Source organism: Delphinapterus leucas, chromosome 2, assembly GCF_059928025.1.
Source record: "Delphinapterus leucas isolate spDelLeu-1000000601 "Yukka" chromosome 2, BTC_Dleu_Yukka2, whole genome shotgun sequence".
Taxonomy (NCBI): domain Eukaryota; kingdom Metazoa; phylum Chordata; class Mammalia; order Artiodactyla; family Monodontidae; genus Delphinapterus; species Delphinapterus leucas.
Window position 1 is genome coordinate 67920576 of NC_143130.1, and position 21822 is coordinate 67942397.

Genomic DNA, 21822 nt, shown 5'->3' on the forward strand with positions numbered 1-21822 from the left:
AACAAGTTAATATATTGCCCAGAACACAGCATACACTATATAAACATTGATTATTATTATCATACTGGTATTATTGTTACCATTGTTGTCACTGCTTTGCAGTCCAGCTGTGTGACATTGGGTTTACCTTTCTGAGTCCATTTCCTCCTTTTTAAAACAGGGATATAATATTTGCCACCTGGGGGCTTGGGAGGTATCTGATGTAAAGCATCTTGCACAGTGCCTACCTCTCAGTAGGTGCAAAGTTGACCACCATTCTCTTTCCCCTCCCCCCTTCCTCTCTTCACATACGACATCAGCACTGAGGACCAGGGAGGTGGCTTCTGCAGCTGGCACAGCAAGCCAGTGGCAAGTCTAGAAATAAAACCTCCCGGACTAGACCAGTCCCTTGGCAGACAATGCCTGGCTTTGCTGCTCAGTCTAAATTTTGGCTGCAGATTCTAAATCTGTTTGTCCCCAAAGATCTTGGCTTTCTTGATCTCTCCCTAATCCATGTAGACCCTACCGATTACTTGGAAAAGAAGAGTCCATCATAGATCTAAAGCACGGGGACATTCACGGCTTCATGGATTTCCTCTGGCTGGATTATGGTGCTGTCATTAAAGTCTTTAGCAAGCTAGAAAAGGAAGGTAGTACAGAAATGGGAAATATTCTTTCTGAGCTCAATTAATTCCTGTCTTTAGGCAGGACTGCACCAGGAGGCTGACTCATCCCAGATGGTAAAGGCTTCTCTGGGGGCTCATCTCCCACCACTGTGTGTGTCTCCCCGTAGAGCCCACCACCCTTTCTTTTCCTTGTGGGGTCCAGATTGTCATTGCAGAAGGGGCCAGATGCAGAACTCTCCAGAACTAAAGCTCTCAGCCCTCTGCCACCGCTTAGCCACATGGTAGAGCACAGCGGGCACTGGGTCCCCAGGCCACCCTTCTGCCCTGAGATCCTCTAAGAGCTCACGTGTCTTTGCACACGAGGCCTGTAGGTGGCAGCAGCTCCCGGATCCAGGAAGAAGATCAGCGTTGGTTGGGGAGAGTGGGTTGCAGACAGAGAGGCAGAGCCCGGGAGCAGGCGTGACTGCACCTGGGGGTGACAGGTGGGGTCAGGAATCAGTCTAGAAGGCTGATCAAGACAGTGTATCAGCACTAGAGAGGGCTAAACTAGGAGGAAAGTGCGAGAGGGTGGCTCTAAAGCCGGACAGCCTGGTTCAAATCCTTGCTCTGTTGCTTACGAGCTGTGTGACTGAGGAGAAGTTGCTTCCCCTCCCCGTGCCTCAGTTGTTCCATCTGTAAAATGGGAATCATATAGTAAGCAACTCAAAGGATTGTCTGAAGATTAAATTAGAAATTACTTGTCAAGGTAACTACTCAATAAAGATTAAATATATACTGAAAGTCCCCTTGGTCAAACAATGAACGAGGCTGCAGAAAAATACTGTGGCTGCATTGTCTTCTCCAAGCCTGGGTCACCACCCAGTCTGATCAGGGGGGACCACAGGTCCAGAACCCAGGTCACAGACTGGGTAAGGGGACAGACTCCAGGCAACAAGCAGGGCCCGCAGGCAGCTGGCCTGTGCACCTGGCCCTGCAGCTCCTTCCTTCCCAGCCCTGCAGGGGTTAATCCTCAGGCACTGAAGTTCTGGGGCCTGCAGTGCTGGCTCCTGACTAGGTGGGGAGGGGGGGGCGGACAGGGAGAAAAGCAGCTGAGGACAGGCTGCCCTCCACACGGTTAGCCCTTGACAGCACCTTTTCATTAAACCATCTCTTTTCAAAGGCTTCTGTCCCCAGTGTAATTGAGGCTTTGGTTCCCTTCACCGCCGTCTGCTTGTTTTCCAAAGAACTGCCTTGGTGCCCCTCAGAGCCTCTGACAGATTTTCAGAGCAACAATTATGGAATCCAAAGAGTGCACGTGATGCAGCCCTCTGCCCCGCACCCCGTGTGCCTCGGGCCTCAGGAGGGGCTGGATGCTATCACAGCCCAGCCTGCTTGGGCAGTAGGGCTGGGTCTCAGGGATCCCAGGATGAGGAGGATTTTTTGGTAAACACGTCTGCTGGGCTCAGGGGGTCCCCGGCTCGCATCCTGCTCCCCATTCTTTTCTCCTGCCTGCCTGCCAGTATTGTACTGGCTTTGAACTTGAATGCCCTAGAAATACATTCATTAGGCAGATAGCACATTTTATTAAGGAGGCTTTGGGCTCTGCTTGTAAAGCAGGCAGAAGTCCAACAACGCAGAATCAGAGGCTCTGGCTGGCCCGTGAGGCTTTCAAAGGCCACAGATCTGGCTCCTAGTCAGTGACTGAATCCCTTTTGCAACCTCCTCCGCAAGTGGTGCTGGCCTCTAACCACAGATGATGCAGAACGCAGGACCTTTAGAGGCAGACATTGATTTTCTGTTGAGGTAGCTCAGACCGTTCATTGGCCCCAGGGACACTGGGGACAAGGCTAGTGGCTGTACCTGTCCAGGGATATTTAAGTTGAACTATTTTTCTCCATCAGGCGTGGGCCAACACACAGTGCTAGGGAGAGGGTGAGGATGCTTTAAATATGAAAAAGCACAGTTCTGCCCTCCAGGAACCTTGGTCTGAGAAGCTCAGTAGAAACCCATCTTGAGTCCAGCTCTTTGAGAGAGTGGGAGACAGCTTGGTCAGGAGCGTCAGGGGTGCAGTGGGGAGCAGGAGTTCATGAGCTGTGTACTGGGGAAGGTTACTCACGCTGTAATCTAACCTCGGTCCTTAGAACTGCCCTGGGAGCTGGGTCTGATCACCTGCATTTCATGGCTGGAAAAATGGGTGCCCAGGAAGGCTGTGTATCTCCAGGTGCCAGAGGCCTGGCCCACTTTGTGGCTGGGCGTGGACTGGTTGAGGAGGGATGCTCCGCTGAAGGGGCTTTTGCTGCTGTGATCTTGAGCTGCTGTGCGATGCTTCGGTACCACCATTCACGTGTGAGGGCTGCTTGTGCATCTGTGCATCTGTCTGGTAGTGTGCAACAGGCCTTCCTGTTTATCTGTTGCCAGGGGCTCTTTCACCATCACTGGCCCTGACCTCCGGGAGGCTGAGCTCTCTTCTCCACTCTTTCTGCATAGTCATTCGTTGGCCTTCAGGGATGGGCAGACTCCTGTCACCCAGAGCCATTTCCCCACCTGCGTTCCCTTTAGGCCCCAGGGGTGCTGAGAAGCCTTGAGCCCCTCCCAGGGGACCTCACCCCATGACCTTGTGAGGTTGACTCACTCCCTTCCTGAGGACAGCCACAGCCCCTGGCAGGTGCCTGTGTAGCCATCTTGCCCTGAGGCTCAAGGGCGCCCAAGTTTCTCTTTATATCTCAACGCTCATGGACTCAGAATCTTCGAATGGGGGGGTAGTGGCATCAGATAGACCTGCAGGTGAATCCCAGCATTTGTCATTCTTTAGCTGTGTGACCTTGGGCTCCTCTCTGAGCCTCAATTTCCTCAACAGTAAAATAAGAATAATGATTTAAAAAAAAATCACAGTTAATTAACACAACTATTTTACTGTCTGTGTATTGGGCATTATTCTAAGTACTTTATGTACATTATCTCATTTAATCTCTGTAACAACCATACGCAGTGATTCACATTTTTTAACCCCTATGTTTTAGGTGAGTTAACTGAGATCACACAGGCAGTTAGTGGCACAGCTGAGATCCAGGAGGAGCTACCTCCACAGTCCTTAACATTTATGCTGTGCTATGTCTCAGGGAAGCACGTGTATAGTCTAATAAATCATGTCTACTTCACCACATAAGGAATAAATGTAATGGTGCTGTATGTGCCCGGTGCTGAGCTTGGCACATAATAAATGCTCATTAAACCTCTTCTCGCTTGTCATTTCCTGGCTCCCCCATCCCTTTCCTTCTATCACCCCCTGTGGGCACACATTGTGGCTAACAGCAAAGGGGTCAACAGGTTGTGTTTGTGGAAGGCTGGCCGGATAAGCCTGGGCCGGTGTCTCTCACTTCCCACTGTCCCTCTGCATCTGGGACAGCCAGCAATTCAGCATACAAGCAGGTGTGGGCCCAGTGTCCCTGGAGGTGACATAAATCTCTGTTTCCCAAGACAGGAGAGTAGGAGAGTGTAGCAATTGCCCATTGGAGGCTGTCAGTAGGCCTGGGGTCACAGGGTTCCTCCCGTCTTCTCTGGGGAGGTTGTCTGCCTATGTTTACACCCATTTCCTCATGGACACACTGGGGGTTAGAGATTATTTGGCATGGTATCTGAACCAAGGCCTTAGGTAGAATTCATACTTTCCTAACCTCTTTCTCTTGGCTTCTCAAATCCTCAACCTCAAGCTCAACTCTAAGGGGCAGCCAGTTATAGTTCCCCACAGACAGACTCAACCGTGCTGGAACTCTGGGGAAATTTCAAGAACCAGCTTGACCGCAAAACCGAAAAGCAGTTCTGTTAGGCCCTATCTGGACAGAGTGGTCATGGTAGCTGTCAGATGAGGATCCAGATTAGTCATGGGAGAAACAGGAGCCAGGCTGGGGGTGGAAGCAAGCCCTGATGGGCTCTGCTCCAGGGCCTGGGATCCAGCTGGGGCAGGAGCAGAGGCTGTGTTGCAATTTCACTGCAAATCAACTGGGCCATCTCTTGTGGGTGGCACTGCACAGGGCCGCCAACCCTCGTGTTTTTTCATAGGTATGGAGATGCTATCATATGGCCCAACTGCCTTTAGCATCGTGCTGTGAGATGAGGCTGGAGGGAAGTTGTACAACAGGCATTCTTGGCCTATTGGCTCTGGAGGCATGGGATGGAGGGGGCCAGGGTGGAGCCAATGTCTGGACAAGTTGGGAGCAATTGTTGGAGGAGCCCTGGGCCAGTGGCCCCCCCAACCCCAGGTCAGAGTAGGCCCCTGGATCTGTTTTCAAGAGAGGAGGTAAACATTTACCACCACCATCCCAGTTTGAACTGTTGCTGGGTATGACACACAGTAGCCAGTTCATCGGCCTGGGGCTGTCCCCTCCCGTCTGGGATGCACAGTGCCTGGAAAGGTAATGAGGTGTGGTAGGAAGGGCATCAGCTTTGGAATCTGACCAACCTGAAATTAAATCTCAGCTCTGCCTGAAATACCGGCTGACTTTGGGTAAATCACTTAACCTCTCTGGGTCCCATTTTCCTCACCTCTGAAAAAAAAAAATAGTAACAGCTTCTAGGCAGGGTGGTTACGAGAAGTAATAATAATAATGTGGGAGGAGGGATGGCATTCAGCAGGAACTCGATAAAGGTTGGGACATTTCTCCCTCCTCTTCTTACAAAACCATAGTTCTTCAGCCACTTCCAGGTTTATCCTCTTAATCTTGGTTATTGGCTGAAAGGCCTCACTGCCTGGCTGCCCCTGCCTAGATCAGGGATCGGCAAACTTTTTCTGTTAAGAGCCAGATAGTAAATATTTTAGCCTTTGCAGGCCAAATGGGGTGGTGCCTGTGGCAACTACTCATCTTGGCTGTTGTAGTACAAAAACAGCCAGAGACGATAGGTAAATGAACTGGTGTGCTTGTGTTCCAATAAAACTTTATTTACACAAACAGGCAGTGGCCGGACTTTGCCCACAGGCTGTAGTTGGTCAACCCCTGGCCTACAGTTTCAAGTCTAAACACAGATACTTAGCTCTCAAGGGACTTCCCCAGGCTAGTTTCACTGTGTCCATCCAATCAGTTTTGTAATTCCTCTCTTAAATATCCCCAATCCATCAAACAGTACTCCTTTTGGTCCTTTGCTCATGAAGTGTTTAGTCTTGCCTCTGAACCTTTGCTTATGCTCTTTCCCTTGCTTTCCCATTTCCTCTCTGCCCTTCTACATCCCACCTCCTGTTAATCTCCCAGGTTGTCCTGTAAAATAAAGGGCTCAGATCAAAGTCTCTTGATTCAACATTGGATGAACACCTTTCAAGGCCAAGCTCAGGTCACTGTCCACAGGATTACTCCCTTTGCAGGACTCCCACATTCGTGCCAATGATGCCAGTATGGCCCTCCTGTGGACCCTTGGCTTTGAGTGGTACCCCAGTTTCAACAATGAGCCCTTGAGGCTCAGTCCTCAGCTTTCCTACATCCAGCTCATAACAACTTGCATTTTCATCCAGCTTGGTATATTCAGGACTTCCTGCATATAAGTACCCAGAAAAAAATCTCAGGCTTTATCTCTGCAAATATTGCCTCTCTCTCATTCTCTTTATTCTTTCCTTCTGGAGTTCCAGTTAGTTGTAGCTTAACCTCTGTATCATATTTTCCTTATCTTTTATCCTCTCTGTCACATTTTCTGGTTTTTTTTTCCTCTTCTGATGCAGTTGGGGTATTTCTTTAAATCTCTATTCTAATTCATTAATTTTTTATCTGTGTCTGATATTGAATTTTTTAATTTCAAAGATTATATTTTTTCATTTCCAGAAGCTCTATTTGAGCCTTTATAAACATCTACCTGTAAATTTTGGTAGTTTCTTGTTCCTTGCTCATTTTTCTCTGTTCCATCTTTTAAGTCTTTAAGTATGTCATACACAGTTATTTTATGACCTATCTTATTATTCTAATATTTTAAGCCTTTGAGGATCTAAATCAGTGGTTTTCAAGTGAGGGCAGTATTTTCCCCTTGGGATATTTGGAAATGTCTGGAGACGTTTTTGGTTGTCAAAACAGGTATGTGTGTGTGTGTGTGTGTGTGTGTGTGCGTGCACCCACACTATTGGCATCTAGTGGGTAGAGGCTAGGTATTCTACTAAACATGCACAGGGTAGCACCCCACAGAAAAGAATTATCTGGTCCCAAATGTCAATAGCTCTGAGGTTGAGAAACTCCAGTTGAAATCTGTTGCTTGTTGTCTCTGCTGACTCTTGCTTATGGTGACTCATTGCTTTGAGTGCGGAGGCGTTTTTTTTTGTAGTTTTTCTCTGGCAAATCTGAGTGAGAATACTACTCCAGAGAGGATTTGTATTTGCTTCTTCCAGCCACCAGGGGGCACTTTAAACCTGGTACCACTTCTGTTTTCTGGCTTGGGAGTTCGCATCACATGGGTAGCATAGATTCAAAGCCCTGACTCCCATGAGAACTGGCAATATGAAATTTTCTGTGTTAGACCCAGCTGAGCTGGAGCTGACATTCATGTACTGACTTTGGATTTCCCCACATCAACTAACGAATGAAGATCTGAGCCTGGACACGGAAGAGTGTGGTTTGAGTAGTGTTTCTGTTCAGTCCACCCTGCGTCGTGTGTGAATGTGACTATGCTATAGGATTTTGTCCTATATCATTTCCTAGAAGTGAGTAGAAAATGAAAAAATGCAAAAGCTACTGTAGGAACAGTAGGTTCCCTAATCTTAATACAGTTGGGTCAGACATGGAAATTATTTGGCGTGACTAAGGCCAGCCACAGGGTCGCCAACAATCCCTTGACTTGGTGGTGTCCATTGAGTTATGAGAGGACGAACGATATTAAAATACAGGTGTGAAAAAAAAAAAAGGGACTTCCCTGGAGGTCCAGTGGTTCAGACTCCGCACTTCCAATGCAGGGGGCGCGGGTTCGATCCCTGGTCAGGGAACTAAGATCCTGCATGCCGCGCAGCATGGCCAAAAAAAGGAAAAAAAAAATTACAGGCGCATCACACTGACATTATGTTGTCAGAAATCGCCTTTAAAAGGCTTACTAAACCAACTACACTTCAATTAAAAAAAAATAGTAAGGTTTAGTTAGAGATCAACTTGCAATACCGTCCCTTATCCACAATTCCAAAATCCAGACAGATCTCAAACACCAAAAATTGATTTTTTTCAAGTTAGTACAAAATCATTTGACAGCATAATCTGACTTGGACTGACCTGTGGCTATCTGGTCTTCATATTCGGTATGAATATTCATGCATTTTGCTGCAGAAATGTTTTGTGTTTGACCATAGGTGCTGCCTCAGACTCTGCCAGGAGTACTATACAACAAGCAGACTCTGTACACTAGCACTGACTAAAATCGTCAAATTTGATCTTCAAAACACACATGGCTGCCAGGGTCCTGTAAGGGGTCGGTAACCTATGTGATTAAGTTCAGGGAAAGTATTCCCCCTACCCCCGCCCTCACGCCCACCACCCCTGTAAGAATACATTTGAACACACACACTTCAGTTGTCGGCTGTTTTCCAGTGCCTGTTGGATGACAGGAGGGACTGTATTTACATGATTAGCATCTCATGCTCATCACAAAGTGAATGTACAGAGATTTGAATGGGACACGTTTCTGTGGGGTCCTTTCACCCCTTGGACGATGCTGTACATCTATAGAGGGCTAAGTATATATATTCATTGATTCCTTCATAAGTCCTTAGTTAGCATCAAAGAGTTTATGTTTGTTTTCACAATGGCACCAAGAGTAAAGAAATACACTTTTATTTTAAAAATGGTACTAAAAACATTCGGTGCAATATGGGAAACTTCTCCTTTACTAAATACCCCTGATACCCTTCCCCAGAAATAACCCTGTAAGCACTTAAGGCAAATATTTCCTGTCCCCTCTCTGTACATTTATATATATATATATATATATATATATATATATATATATATATATGTATGTATGTATACGTGTAGTTATACACTTAGGTGTTTTTTGTATAAATGGGATCATGCTATACTGTATACCCTGCATTGTGCTTTTGTTCATTTAGTTATATGTTCTTTCATATTGGTACGCATAGAACTACTTCACTCCATGGTACAGAAATATAGTGATTTAAAGTAATTCCTCTTTTGTATAGATTTCCAGGAGTTGTAGTGCTATGTCGAAGGGCATGTATGTTTTAAATTTTGATAGGTACTACCCAGTTGTCTTTTAATAACTTTCACCAATTCATAGTTCATAAGAGTGATTGTTTCCCTGATTTCTTTTCGTGCCAACATTTGATATTATTAATCTTTTAAACTTCTGTCAGCCTGATGGGTAAAAACATAATCTTGTTGTAACACGCATTTCCTAGCTTCCTTGTGAAGCTGAGTGTCTCTTCTTCATTTGTCAGCTGAACATAAATATTTCTTTAATAATGAGCTGTTTGTTTATAGTCTTTGCCCATTTTTCTATAGTACTTATCCTTTTCTTAGTGATTTTTAGGAGCTCTTTATATATCCTCTGTTTAATCCACTGTCTTTTTAATCGAGGTATATTTTACATACAGTAAAATATGTATATTTTAAGGGTAGACTTTGAAGAGTTCTGACAAATGTACACACGCATGTAGTCATCACCCACATCACGGTGCAGAACGTCTCTTTGCTTCTGAAAGTTCCCTCAGGCCCCTTCCCGGTCAGTACCCCCAGGGGCAGCTGTTGTTCTGATTTCTATCACGGGCTATTAGATTTGACTCTTCCCGAACTTCCCGTAATGGAACCACACAAATAAACACTTTCATGCCTGGCTTCTTTTGCTTAACGTATTGTTTTTGAGCCTCATCCATGTTGTTACATGTATCTGTAGTTGGTTCCTGTTAATTGCTGAGTGGTGTCTCATTGTCACATTGGTCACCCATTGTCCTGGTGATAGACATAAGGGTCATTTCCAGTTTGGATCTATTATGAATAAAGCTGCTGTGAATGTTTTTACACAGGTCCTTGTGTGGACATATGTTCTCATTTCTCTTGGGTAAATACCTAGGAATGGAATAACTGGGTCACAGGGTAGGTGTATGTTTAAGCTCTATTAGAAATTGCCTAGCAGTTTTTCAAAGTGGTTGTACCTGATGTGTTTTAAATATATTGCAAACACTTTCGCCTTGTCTGTTACTTGTGTTTTAACATTGGTTAGGGTGTTCTTTGTCATTGAGTTGTTTTGCATCTTTATAAAGCAACCTCAGTCTTCTTTGTATTCTGGGGCTTGTGTCCTGCACAGAAAGGTTTTATTATTAAATATATATTAAATTATATTAATATTAATTAATATATTAATATATAAAATATATATTATATAATATATTATTATAATATTATAATAACATATTATAATAACATATTATATATAATATATTATATATAATATAATATAAATTATATAATATAATAACATATAATAATATATATTAATATTAATATTATGTTAATTAATGTATATATTAATAAATATATATTAAATATATATACTTTTAAAATGTTCTTTTAGTTTGTCTTTGACATTTTTTTTTTTTTTTGCGGTACGCGGGCCTCTCACTGTTGTGGCCTCTCCCGTTGCGGAGCACAGGCTCCGGACGCGCAGGCTCAGCGGCCATGGCTCACGGGCCCAGCCACTCCGCGGCACGTGGGATCTTCCCGGACGGGGGCATGAACCCGTGTCCCCTGCATTGGCAGACGGACTCTTAACCACTGCGCCACCAGGGAAGCCCTGTCTTTGACATTTTACTCCTTATTCTATCTAGAATTTAATTTTTAATGTGATATGACAAAGATCTTAATCCTAGCCCAAACCAGACAAGGTAGGGATTGTTATTCCATTTCACAGATAAGGAGACAGGCTCAGAAAGGTTATGTGACTAGCTCAAGCCGCACAGCTAGCAGGCAGTGGATCTGAGATTCAAAAGCAAATTTGTCTCCTTTAAAATTGTTTTCTCTCCCAGAACTCTATGGGCTCTCATCTGCACCCTAACATAAATTCTGTAGGAAAGAAGGGAAAATAACAATATGTCTATATGAACACGTACACTCACACATACATAAAAAAACACAAGAAGAACAAACTAGAAACTAATGGGTTGGGGGGGTAGGAACAGCGTGGAGAGCATTGGTGTGGGAGTGAAACTGCTCCAAACATGGTTTTTAACATAGTTTTGTGTTTTTAACCGTGTACATGGTTTGTATGTTCAAAAAATTAAATCAAGTTAAAATACGGAGAAAACTCACAAATTGTTCACAAACATAAATAAATAAACCTGACTGTAAATTAATTTGAGAGCCTAAGCATACAGCAAAAAGAATTATTTCAAGTAACTTGAAAAATACACCCTGACCATACATCTGTGGTCGGATATATTCCAAGGACAAATAAAACTACAAAGAAGTCTTAAGTTTACTTAGTACATTTATTGTTGATAGTAACGATGTTATGGTAATTTTGCAAGTGTTTTATGAACAGCGTAAAATAAAGCAAATAAGTACATATATTAATGCTAGTAGAAACCAAGATTTTCTGTGTAAGAGAAAAGAGATTCAAATATTAAATTAACAACAAAAGAGTCAAGAAAGAAAAACAACTGTTAAATTTGAACTGGTAATATTATAAACTGATTTCAGTTTTCCCACCTCTGTCCACTGAAAGAGCATAGAAGCAAGAAGCCCGGGAGTAATGAGACCGCCCAGTGTCCACCAGTCTTGATTTCTAAGGCCACTGCCCACCAAAAGGAACTCAACCTTTCTGGAGAAATGGCTGATTCCAGATCTGAGGAAAGGAAAGTACAGGGTAAGTCTCGGACATCTTATTGTTCCAAGAAGTAAGGATGTGCTTAAAAACCAGTGGGGTCAGGTCAAAAAGAAGAAGTAGACTTGAAGGGATCCCTTTGGTGAAATTTGGGACTTCTGAGCATCAGAAAGAATAATGGCTATCGTTAATTAAACAAGTATAAAATTTGCTTAAAATTTCACATGAAACAGATAGAAGAATCCACGAATTCAGTGTGTATGTGTGTATAAGAGAAAGAGGGAAGGTGTGGGGCAGTGGGAAGCTCTTCTTTACAAAAGAATGCCAGCTGAGAACTGCAGAAGGAATGATAAAGCTAGAAAGTCACACTTCACAACGTCCAGTGTCATTCTTGATTTGGGCAGGGATTGTGAATAGGTGCTAAAAACCAGTGGGTGAAGAAGGGTTGTTGGGGAACAGGATACTTGTGCAGCTGCTAAGAGTCCCCCTGGCTTACTTAGTAATTAAAAAGGGGAAATGACCATTACAACAGAGAGCTATGGTGGCCACGTGTTTATCCAACTGATCAACTTAGCATCATCCATTCGTAGTAGGACAACCTGGCATCACAGGCCTCCCGATGTGAGGTGGTGTGCAGAATACACCTCACCTATGGAGTATTCTTGCCAAAATGTTTAACCTTTAGCCCCAACTCACAGGCCACGGGGCCTTCAGGGGACAGAGGAACGGGTTAAATGACAGCAAGAGAAAACAATCAGGCAAATCCACGGTGTGGGCCATCTAATAGACTATAATGTTTGGACTCTTCAGATGGCCTATGCAATGGGGTGGAGGGGGAAACCCAGGCCATTTTAGTGTGAAAGAGACCCATGTGGGAAGCTTCATCAGATCCTGCTAAAAACAAACCGAACAACCAACCAAACGAAAAATCTGTTAAAGATGTACTTGTGGCAGTTGGGAAATGTGACTATGGATGGGGGATGGAGGCAACATGGAATCGCAGCGGGAAATGGATCTGTTACTACCCACAACATCCTTGGGAGCAGATGCGAGCAGAGCAGCTGAGGAGTGAAGTGTCATGTGGTCCATAACCCATCTTCCAACTTTACAGCAAAAACCACTGTTTAGAGAGTAGGATAAAGCAAGAATGGCAACAGATTAAAATGGTCCAACAGGCCCAAGACTAGGATGAGGCTGGCGAGATGCCTCAGGTGCAACCTTGAGGGAGTCACCCCTCTCAGGGTCCACCCTCCACCTGCAGACCCTGGAAGCAAGCCCCTCCTTCAGCATCATGCCAGAACACCTCACTGGCCTCGCCCTAGTCCAGACCCTGTTGCCGAGTCAGGGGTGTGGGAAAATGGGTGCTCATTCGTTATTCTTTCAATCTTCCTGTACGTTCAGAAATGATGAACCTATCCAAATGTCCCTCCGTGGATGAATAGTATATCTATACAATGGAATATGATTTAGCCGTAAAAGGAATGAAGCGTTGATGCCTATTGTAAGTGGATGAACCTACATGTTGTATGATTCCTTTTATATGATGTACCCAGAATAGCAGATCCATAGAGAGACAAAGCAGATTAGAGGTTACCAGGGGACTGGAGGAAGCGGCAGGAGCGGAGAGGGGTTATCTAATGGGGACGGGTCGTTTTATGGGGTGATGAAGAGTTTTGAAAGTAGAGAGAGCTGGTGGCATTGTGAATGCGCTTAATACCACTGAATCGCACTCTTTAAAATGGTTAATGGTATGTTATGCGAATTTCACCTCGAAAGAGTTGATCACAGCAAAAAATTGAGGAACAAAATGGTCAGAAGTCAGCCATAAAAACGATGCCTTTTCAAAAGCGATGAAAATTGTACAATGTCTGAGTATGAAGGAAGATCTCTTGGCGTCCTGGCCTGTGGTAAGGTGGCAAAAGCAATGATGTGAGCTAGCATCAGCAGTCAAGTGAGCTGGTGCATTCACTTCCCTCTTGAACCTGGGTTTCTCCGCTGTGAAACAGTCTCTGGGTTTCCCCCAGCTGCACCGCTGCTGCTCCAAGCCTTTGCTTTCCCACCAGGTACCCTGGCCACAGGCCAGCTGCGCGGAGCTGGCTTGCCTCTCCACACACCTCCCAGTGCACCTGGGCCCAGGTGGTGAGCTTGCAGGGAAAAGTTCTCCAGTTCTGTGAATTCACCGGCACGTTTCCTGACCTGACCCCAGGAGGGGTGATGTTCCTGACCCACAGGTTATGTTGATTCAGTGGGGAGATGTGGTTGATGAAGCACCTTCTGAGGGCTTGGGCTGGGGCAGCACACCCACCTGGCTCTTCCTGGGCCCCAGGGGCCATGGTGTCTGTGACTCTAGCATCAAGAAGGAGAGCCGTGTGCTTGGGTTTCGGTGTGTGGGAAAAAAATTACCACACAGCCACCAGCGTTCGTTGAGCACTTACTATATACCAGGCACTGCACTAAATGCTTTGCTTGTGTCCTCTCGTGCAGCTCCCTGATGGCCCTCCGATGTGACAACTGTGACTGGGCCGACATCACCGAAAGGAGAGGGTGGGTCACACAGGCTAGATTAGTTCCCAAGGCGTAACCAGCCGGGATTCAGCACTGGGTGGGCTCCCAGGGCCTGAGTGCTCCAGGTGGAGACCCTAAACCCACGTGGGCAATGAAGGAACAGGAAGGGGATTGTTGTCTGTTGAACACCTACTATGTGCCATCCCTCCTAAGCTCAGAATCCAAATCTCACCAATGGCTTCCAGAAGACCCTGTGCACAGGCTTTCTGTGCTCATGACCATCTTACAGGGGAGGGAACTGAGGCTCAGAGAAGGGATTTGCCCAAACACGGCACAGCCGGGAAACAGGAGGTCAGGACTCACGTCCACTGCTGAGCTCCTTCTCCCCAGAGCTGAGACTCCCTGTAGGTGTCTTTGGTTTGGGTTTCCCCTCTCATTTGCTTCTTTGAGGAGCATTTCGGCTTCATGGGGTTAGAGGAGCAGAGAAGGCCTGTTTCTGTCTAGGAAAATAGGCAGGGCTGAGAGGTGGCCTGTGCGGGCGGCCCAGCAGAGGCCTGGCTGTGTCTTTGCAGCGTGAGCCTCCCAGGGCAAACCAGGCAAGGACTTGACGGCCCCGGCTGCCGTGGGCACCTCCTTCTTGGAGGCGCAGCAGCCTGGCCTTGATGCTCATGGAGGAGGGTGGAGATGGAAGATTCCAGAAGGGAGGACACCCACCACAAGTCTGGCTGCCCACAAGCCAGGAGCATAAATAGTTCTCTGAAGAACTAGAGAGAAGGGACACAGAGGTGGACAGAGTTCTCTGGAAACCCTTGTGTGTCCAGGGCAGGGAAGTTGACAGAGCTCCCTCACTCCTCTGAAGGTCCCCACCAAACAAGGTTGGTCCAGGTCTGGGCTGAGGAGACAGGAAGTGATAGCCGCCTTTTGGAGTGTCTCTTGCGGGCTGGTGGTGGGCCCTGTCCCGTGAGGGGCCACAGGGTGTAGGCCATGTCTCCCCTGTGCTCAGAAGTAGATCCAGCTGTAGAAAATGCTTCCAGACACCGCTGACCACTCCAACTCACCCGGTGTGAACCACTCACTTCCTCTACTGCTCAGACAGAGTAAAACTGGCCAAGTCTGGTTTAAACCAGTTGTAGTGGGCCTTTGCCCACCTCCTGGCCCTGCCCATCTGCTCTGGGCAAGGCTGGTGTCTGTTCTGAGAGGCTCATGCCTCTGGGGGTGAAGCCTCTTGCTGGGGCTGGACGCTGAGGTCACTTGAAGGCATGGGAGGGGCCCTGAGATTCCAGTCCTGGGCAGGGGGACTCTAAGGGGTGTGGGAGGGAGGGACACAGCAGTCAGTAGCCAGGCCTGGGTGGGGGTGAGCAATGGCACCGACCTGCGGCCGATCAACCCTCCTGTCCTCCTTCGCTGCGCAGAGCAGGCTGGGACGTGCCGAGGGGAAGCGCCTGCCATCCTCTGGGGAATTTCTAAGGGGAAAGCTGGGTTCCCAGGGTGCCCTCTAAGGCTTTGGGGTTCAAACCACTTTGCAGGGCTCAAGCACTTACTTGGGATTCAAGGCATGAGAGTGTGACAAGTATGAGGAGAGGGCTTTCTGGCAGAAAGAGGACCCCAGGCCTCTAGCCTGAGTACAGGTCCTAGGATGTCCCTCAGTTGGAGGTAGTGGGCTCTGAAGTACTTGCCCTACCTAGGCGCACCTGCCTGGATCCTCCCTTCATCCTTCCCATCCATGCATCTAACCATCCATCCGTCAGTATCAGGCGACCACCAAATGCCAGACTCTGACCTAGAGTCTGGGACTGAAATGTAAATTAAGACACAGTCCCTCTCCTCACAGCCTGGAGGAGAGACCAACAGGAAAACAAATGGTCTTCTTGGTGGAGGGGTGTGCAAAGTAGACGACTGCATAGGCACACCTGGTGGAGGGGCTGGGTGAGTTCTTCCCTGGGGGGCAAAGAAAGTCTTCACAGGGGAGGAAACACTTGAGCAGTTTCCTGAGGGATCATCCAGGCAGGAAGGAGAGGGAAGAGCATTATGGGCAAAGGAACTGGCGGGTGCAAAGGCACTGAGGCATCAAAGAGCTAGGTATGTGGTGTGCCAGGCAAACGGTCTGGGGGGACAACCACGTCCATGGGGCAAGTGGAAGGAGATGGTGCTGGAAAGGTAGGCTGGCCCAGAGTGAGGCAACCTTGAATGCCACGGTAAGGAACAAGGACACGGTCCCACGGTCATGGAACATCAGTGGGTCCTTGCCTCAGTGGCTCTGTCTGCACTTTGAGGGTGTCTGAGGCACTAGGCCTTGCCTCCTGTCGGGCCCTCCCTCCCAGGCATCCGTTCCCGGTGCGTTTACCAGTCCTGCTGCGGCCCAGGCCAGGGTCATGTCTACACTGAGATGGCAAGCACGGGACGAGACCCCTGCGGCAGGTGGCCTGCGGCCCAAGACATGTGTGGACCCCCAGGAAGGGACCGCCTGAGCTCATCTCTGTTCTTGTCACAGCCTCACCCCAGCCAAGGACAAGTGAATTCTTCCAAGCGGATCCATGGTCTCTGCTCTGAGGTGGCCCCACTTGCACTCCCGTGCCAGAGGGCGGTGGGTTTCGGGCCTGCCCTCCACTGTCACTGCTGCACCTTGCTATCTCCGGCTCTGTGCTCTCACCTTTTATTACAAAACCTTGAGAGGTTCTGCGAATCAGCTAGCCGGTTATCACGCTCCCACAGCCGCCTGCATGAGCCTCTGGGCCTGAACCGCAAGGCGACCACAGAGCATCAGCAACTTCTGCTCTGAGCCGAGCCGGGGGGCCCCCTTCCCCTCTGCCCGCCGCCCCCCGCCCCAGCCCCGAGCTGGGCTTCCCACGCTTCCCTTTCTGTCTTTTTCTTCTCCTGAATCTTAGAAACTGAAGTGCAGCAGAACAAGGATTGGGTGAGCCACTGAGGCTGGTCCAGCACAGGGAGGAACTCAGAGCAGGCCCGGGGGGGGGCGGGGGACAGGGGGAGGAGAGGGGGCTGGGGGAGGGGAGGATGCTCTGTCCGCTGAATCGACCTATTCTTCCCACTGAGCTCCCTCTGGCTTCCAGAAAGCAGCCTCAGCCAAGGGGCCTCTCAGGAGAGCAGAGGGTGAGATGTGTGTGCGTGCGTGCATGCGTGTGTATGTAGAGAGAGAGGATGTGTGTGTGCTGGGGAGAAACAGAAACCCAGTATGACACAAACAGAGAAGAATTTATGTGAGAGAGAAAATGAGACCATTAGTCGAGACTTTCCTTCTCTTCCTCCTCTGATCTCCCTACTCCCAGTGACTGTCATAGAAACTGCTCTGTAGTAACTGCTTAAGACATGTTTATTGAACAAATAAATAAATCAGGGTCTGACATTCTACTACTTGAGATATAGTCGGCGCAGCAAGAAGCATGTTAGGAGTTCAGGAGCCCCTTGCCCCTTTTTCCTTCCAGGGTCTGACCTGGGTGGCTTGCACCCCTGGGCCACAGTTCCAAAAAGGCCCAGTCTCAGCACGTTACAGGCCAGGTGAGCACCTGGCATCCTTGGGAGCAGGGAGCATGGGGCCCTCACACCCGAGCACAGGAAGTGAAAGGCAGGGAATGGCTCATGGTTGCTGTGCCCCTGCCCAGCCGAGATCCAGCCCAGGGCTGGTGGGCTCCCCACTCCGATCAGCATGCCCTCAGGAAGCCCCCTCCCCAGCTCATCTCGAAGCGGGGGAGGAGGGGCATCCCATTCTCTGCAAGCAGGTGGGAATGGGGAGGAGGGGAGACGTTCCTTCCCCTACAGCTTCATCTTTTTTTTTTTTTTTTTTTGCGGTACGCGGGCCTCTCACTGTCGTGGCCTCTCTCGTTGCGGAGCACAGGCTCCGGACGCGCAGGCTCAGCGGCCATGGCTCACAGGCCCAGCCGCTCTACGGCATGTGGGATCTTCCCGGATCGGGGCACGAACCCGTGTCCCCTGCATCGGCAGGCGGACTCTCAACCACTGCGCCACCAGGGAAGCCCTACAACTTCATCTTTTGAAACCCAAGTGCTCCTCCTTCCATTTGGATCACGGCTATTTTAGGAGAAATGAATCCAATTAGATGAGTGTCTGCTGATCATCTAGTTGAGATAGAATAATGATAATAACCAACGGCTCTTTACAGTTGACAAATCACTGTCACAACATCGTATAGCGGTGTCCCATCATCCCCAGGGGTAGAGAGCTCATTCCTGTCTTACAGATGAGGAAACGAGGAGACTTGCTTAGGGCCACGTGGTATGGGGAGCTAGGGATCAGGTCTGGCCAGACTCCCAGCCCAACCATGAGCTGAGCTCTTGGGCCGAGAGGAGGAAGGGGACCAGGAGGCTGAGGGCGGGACCGTGATGTGGGAGTTTGGGGTTGAGGACAGCCACAGCCAGGACGAGCGAGAGTCTGGCTCTTGCTGTTTTATACTTTCCCAGAAAAAGATGCATGTTGGTTTACATACAATTTCAGGGGGCTCAGAGGCACTCACCTGGGGACAGAGAGGGGACCCAGAAAGGAAGAGAGGACAGTACTGAAGCCAGTGTGTAGCTCAGCTATTCCCGTCCTCCAGGTGGAATTCTTGACTCGGGGTGAAAGCAATTTCTGAATAAACGGGATGTTTCCTCCCAAGCCCAACACAAAATATGTGGGATTCAGGAATATCCTGCTCTCTTAACAATTTGTTCTTAGCAACTATAATGTGTCATGCAGTCACTGACGATGACATCCCCAACAAACGTCCCAATGACGGCTAAATCAAAGCAGCGACCAAAAGCGTGCCATAAGAGAGGTAACATCTGTAAACTTCTATTGTACTATAAAATAGAAAACTATTCTTCAAGTCCTATACAATGACTTCATACTGTGATTACAAGAGGAGGCCCCGTTTGCTATAAAATCTAAAGATGGATAATATAATGTCCTCCTGTATTGTACATTCAACCTAAACTAACATACTGTCTTTAATAAGCATTAATTACATTTTTATTTAAGAAACTTTTTTTACGGTGTTGCAGTTTGGAAGTGTTTTCAAAGGCAAATAGGAAGGCTAATATCTGAGGGAAAAAACTACTAAAAAAAGTTGGAGCAGGTGTCCCCTTTTCTTTAGGCCTATTCCCACGGCAAACGGGACCTTTCTGTTCCGTTGTGCTGCCTTTGAGGCTGCATCCAGGGCAGTCACTGGAGAAGCGGTGATGCCGTGGCAATGACGGCACGGCCCCGACGCGCAGCTAGCTGTAACCTTAGGTAAGGGAGCCGTTCATTGCCAGGCAGGAACCTGGCATTCCCAGAGTCATGGTAACCTGCCCAAGGCCCCACAGGGTTCGAATGCAGGCTCTTTTCACGCTACAGCCACCATTCTTTCAACTAAGCCGTGTCCTTTACTGGTAGAAATAGCGCAATAAACAGCACACGGCAGAGAGAACGGGATACGGGCATTAACTGATTGCAACAAAAGTGGAAATCGTTGAAAAAAGGACCAGCTGTGCTTTTTACCCCTTGCTAGGCAGAGAGAGCCAGGGCAGGGCTGAGGCAGATGCCCAGGTCCTGGGCAGGTACCAAACTCTGAGGCCGGCACCCGTCCCACCGGGGAGCAGAGGACTCCTTGCTCAGTCACCCATCTTGGGTCTGTCTTTTCATTTCCATCCTCTGGGCCCAGCTTGGGTCTGGGAAGGGGAACACGCGTCCTTTGAGAGCTCACTCTGTGTTAAGGGCGCTGTGGCCCACTTTGGTCCGCACAGCAGCTCTGCGCGTTCAGTATCATCAGTTCTGTCCCACAGATGGGGAAGCAGAATTTGTTAAGTGAGAGGCAGTATGGCTCGTAGTTAGAGGCATGGCCTCTGGCCTGAGCTGCTGGAATCCTGACTTTCTACTCACTAGACTAGAGGAAAGGAAACAGCTTTCCCAAAGCAGTGTTCTTTCTACACGCAGGGATAACAGGAGTGTTTCCGTGGTAGGGCTTTTGTGAAGATGTACAGGTGTTGCTTGCAAAGCTTTTAGCACGGTGCACAGCACTCAGTAAGGGCTTACCCCATGCCAGCGATGGCCACCGTTAAGAGTTTGGGCTGGGATTTAGCCCCAGCTCAGCCTGACCCTCTCCACACCATCAGAGCACCACATGTTAAATCCCCGCTCTGTGGTTTGTTTACAAGCTGCATGACCTTAGACAGGTCACTTTCCTTGGGCCTCAGTTTCCCTTACTGTAAAGTGGGGAATATTACTTTACAAGGTGATTGTTGAGGCTCAAGGGAATTAGAAGTAAAAACACTGACTCAACTACTGAAAGGAAAATGCAGAGTTAAGCGTTAGCTGGTGTTTTAGTAAGTGTTGGTCGGTGCGTTAGGATTTGTCTTGGTTCTCTTTGGGGTTTAAAGTACAGAACCCTAACTCCTGACTCCCCTGGAGACTGGATAAGGGAAAAGATAAACACCCGATAAATGCACAAGACAGGAACGAAGGGCAGTGGGAAGGGAGCTGACTTGTATTGACACCTACTGCATGCCTGGCCTAATGACAGGCATTTCAGAGATGTATTCCAGGTGTACCAGCCCCCCAGCCTGTGACTAGAAAATCTTGGCGCGTTTGCTTGCATTGGCCCCCACCGCTTGATCTGAGTGTTCCCTGGGTATTTGGAGGCCTCGTCACTCTCCGTGTCTACCCCACCCTTCCTCTTCTGCTTGAATCGCCATGTCTGTGCCCACTGCCGCTACCCAGCATGACCCCTGGTCTGTGAGGGGGCCGCCTTCCTCCACCAGGGCACTGAACACTGGCACACAGACCTTCCAGGCCGAGGAGAGGAGGGTGCACCTCTCCACCTCCATGGGCCCCAGGGCAGCTCTGTTTCTGCCCACAGTCTTACAGAACCTTTCGACTTCTGACTCTCCAGCTTCTAGATCTTAGAACTCAACCCAGTCCCAGGGGCTGGATGAGAAGTCCCGTATCATCTCTCTTTCTCTGCTCTCTCCTCAGACCAAGCCCCCAATCCAACATCTCCTTTACTCTCTCTCCTGCAAAATAAAAGTATCTGGGCATTATCAATGGATATCAAAAATACTGAGAACGTGGGTGGGAGTATCACTTGCCCTAATAATGCCTGGATTCAGGGTTCAGCAATTCCCAAATGCCATGCTGCATCCTTACCAAGATGCTGTGAGACAGATACTATGAACCCACTTTGCAGGTGAAGACACTGAGGCTCAGAGAGGAGAAGCTGGGTCAAGGATATTCAGCTAGTAAGTGGCCGAGCTGGGGTTCAGACTCAGGGCTATTTGAGTACCACCCTGCTTCTGGAAGCCGAAGGGATGATGCTCTGACAGTGTCAGGGTGAGCTGTGGGCAGGTGGTGGGGGTCCCCGGGTGCCTTCCCCCCAGGCACACAGGCATTAGCTGATGCTTCAGGCCTGCTTTCCAAGTTCATCTGATGCACCCATCCCAACCTCAGCTTTAATTATGTCTGCGCTTGCGAAAGCCAAGCAATTCAGCCTTCCCAGAAACGCAGGCTCCCTGAATCTTCCAGGGCATTTCAACATGCAGGAGCCCCAGGGAAAAGTGGCCTCTCCGTTCTTGCTTCTCTTGTTGAAGCGGCTTTCATCTGGGTCTGCAGGAGAACTTCCTCCCACCCTTTCTTTCCTCTCCTTCTTTCTTTATTATTTTCTAGGAACTTAAATGCAAAATGCCCAAGATAACGCAACTCCCATCATTTTCTTCCCTGCCCTTTGTGTCTCTGAATCTTCAAATCACATGCCATGCCAGCCAGTTTAGCATAAGAAATTAAATTAATTTTCATGCTTCGGATGTAAATGCCTTTATTAATAATTTAAAGCACATTTATTTATGCAGTTTGATATGTTTCAGGTTCAGGGAAGCAATTAAGTTTTGCCCATGCAGCTGATCAGCAGACAGAGTCTTCCGTGCCTGCTGCCCCTCCAGAGCGGCTGCAGGAGAGTCAC

The 21822-nt window shown here is 48.2% G+C and overlaps 1 long non-coding RNA gene across 1 annotated transcript in view; it reads left to right on the top strand.

Moving 5' to 3' along the window:
- LOC111177774 (uncharacterized) overlaps nucleotides 1-21822 on the top strand; it is a 57849-nt gene that overhangs the window by 23798 nt on the left and 12229 nt on the right. Inside the window, exon 3 of the long non-coding RNA XR_016392056.1 lies at nucleotides 11277-11417. This is a non-coding gene — a long non-coding RNA (uncharacterized LOC111177774). The remainder of the gene's footprint in view (nucleotides 1-11276; nucleotides 11418-21822) is intronic.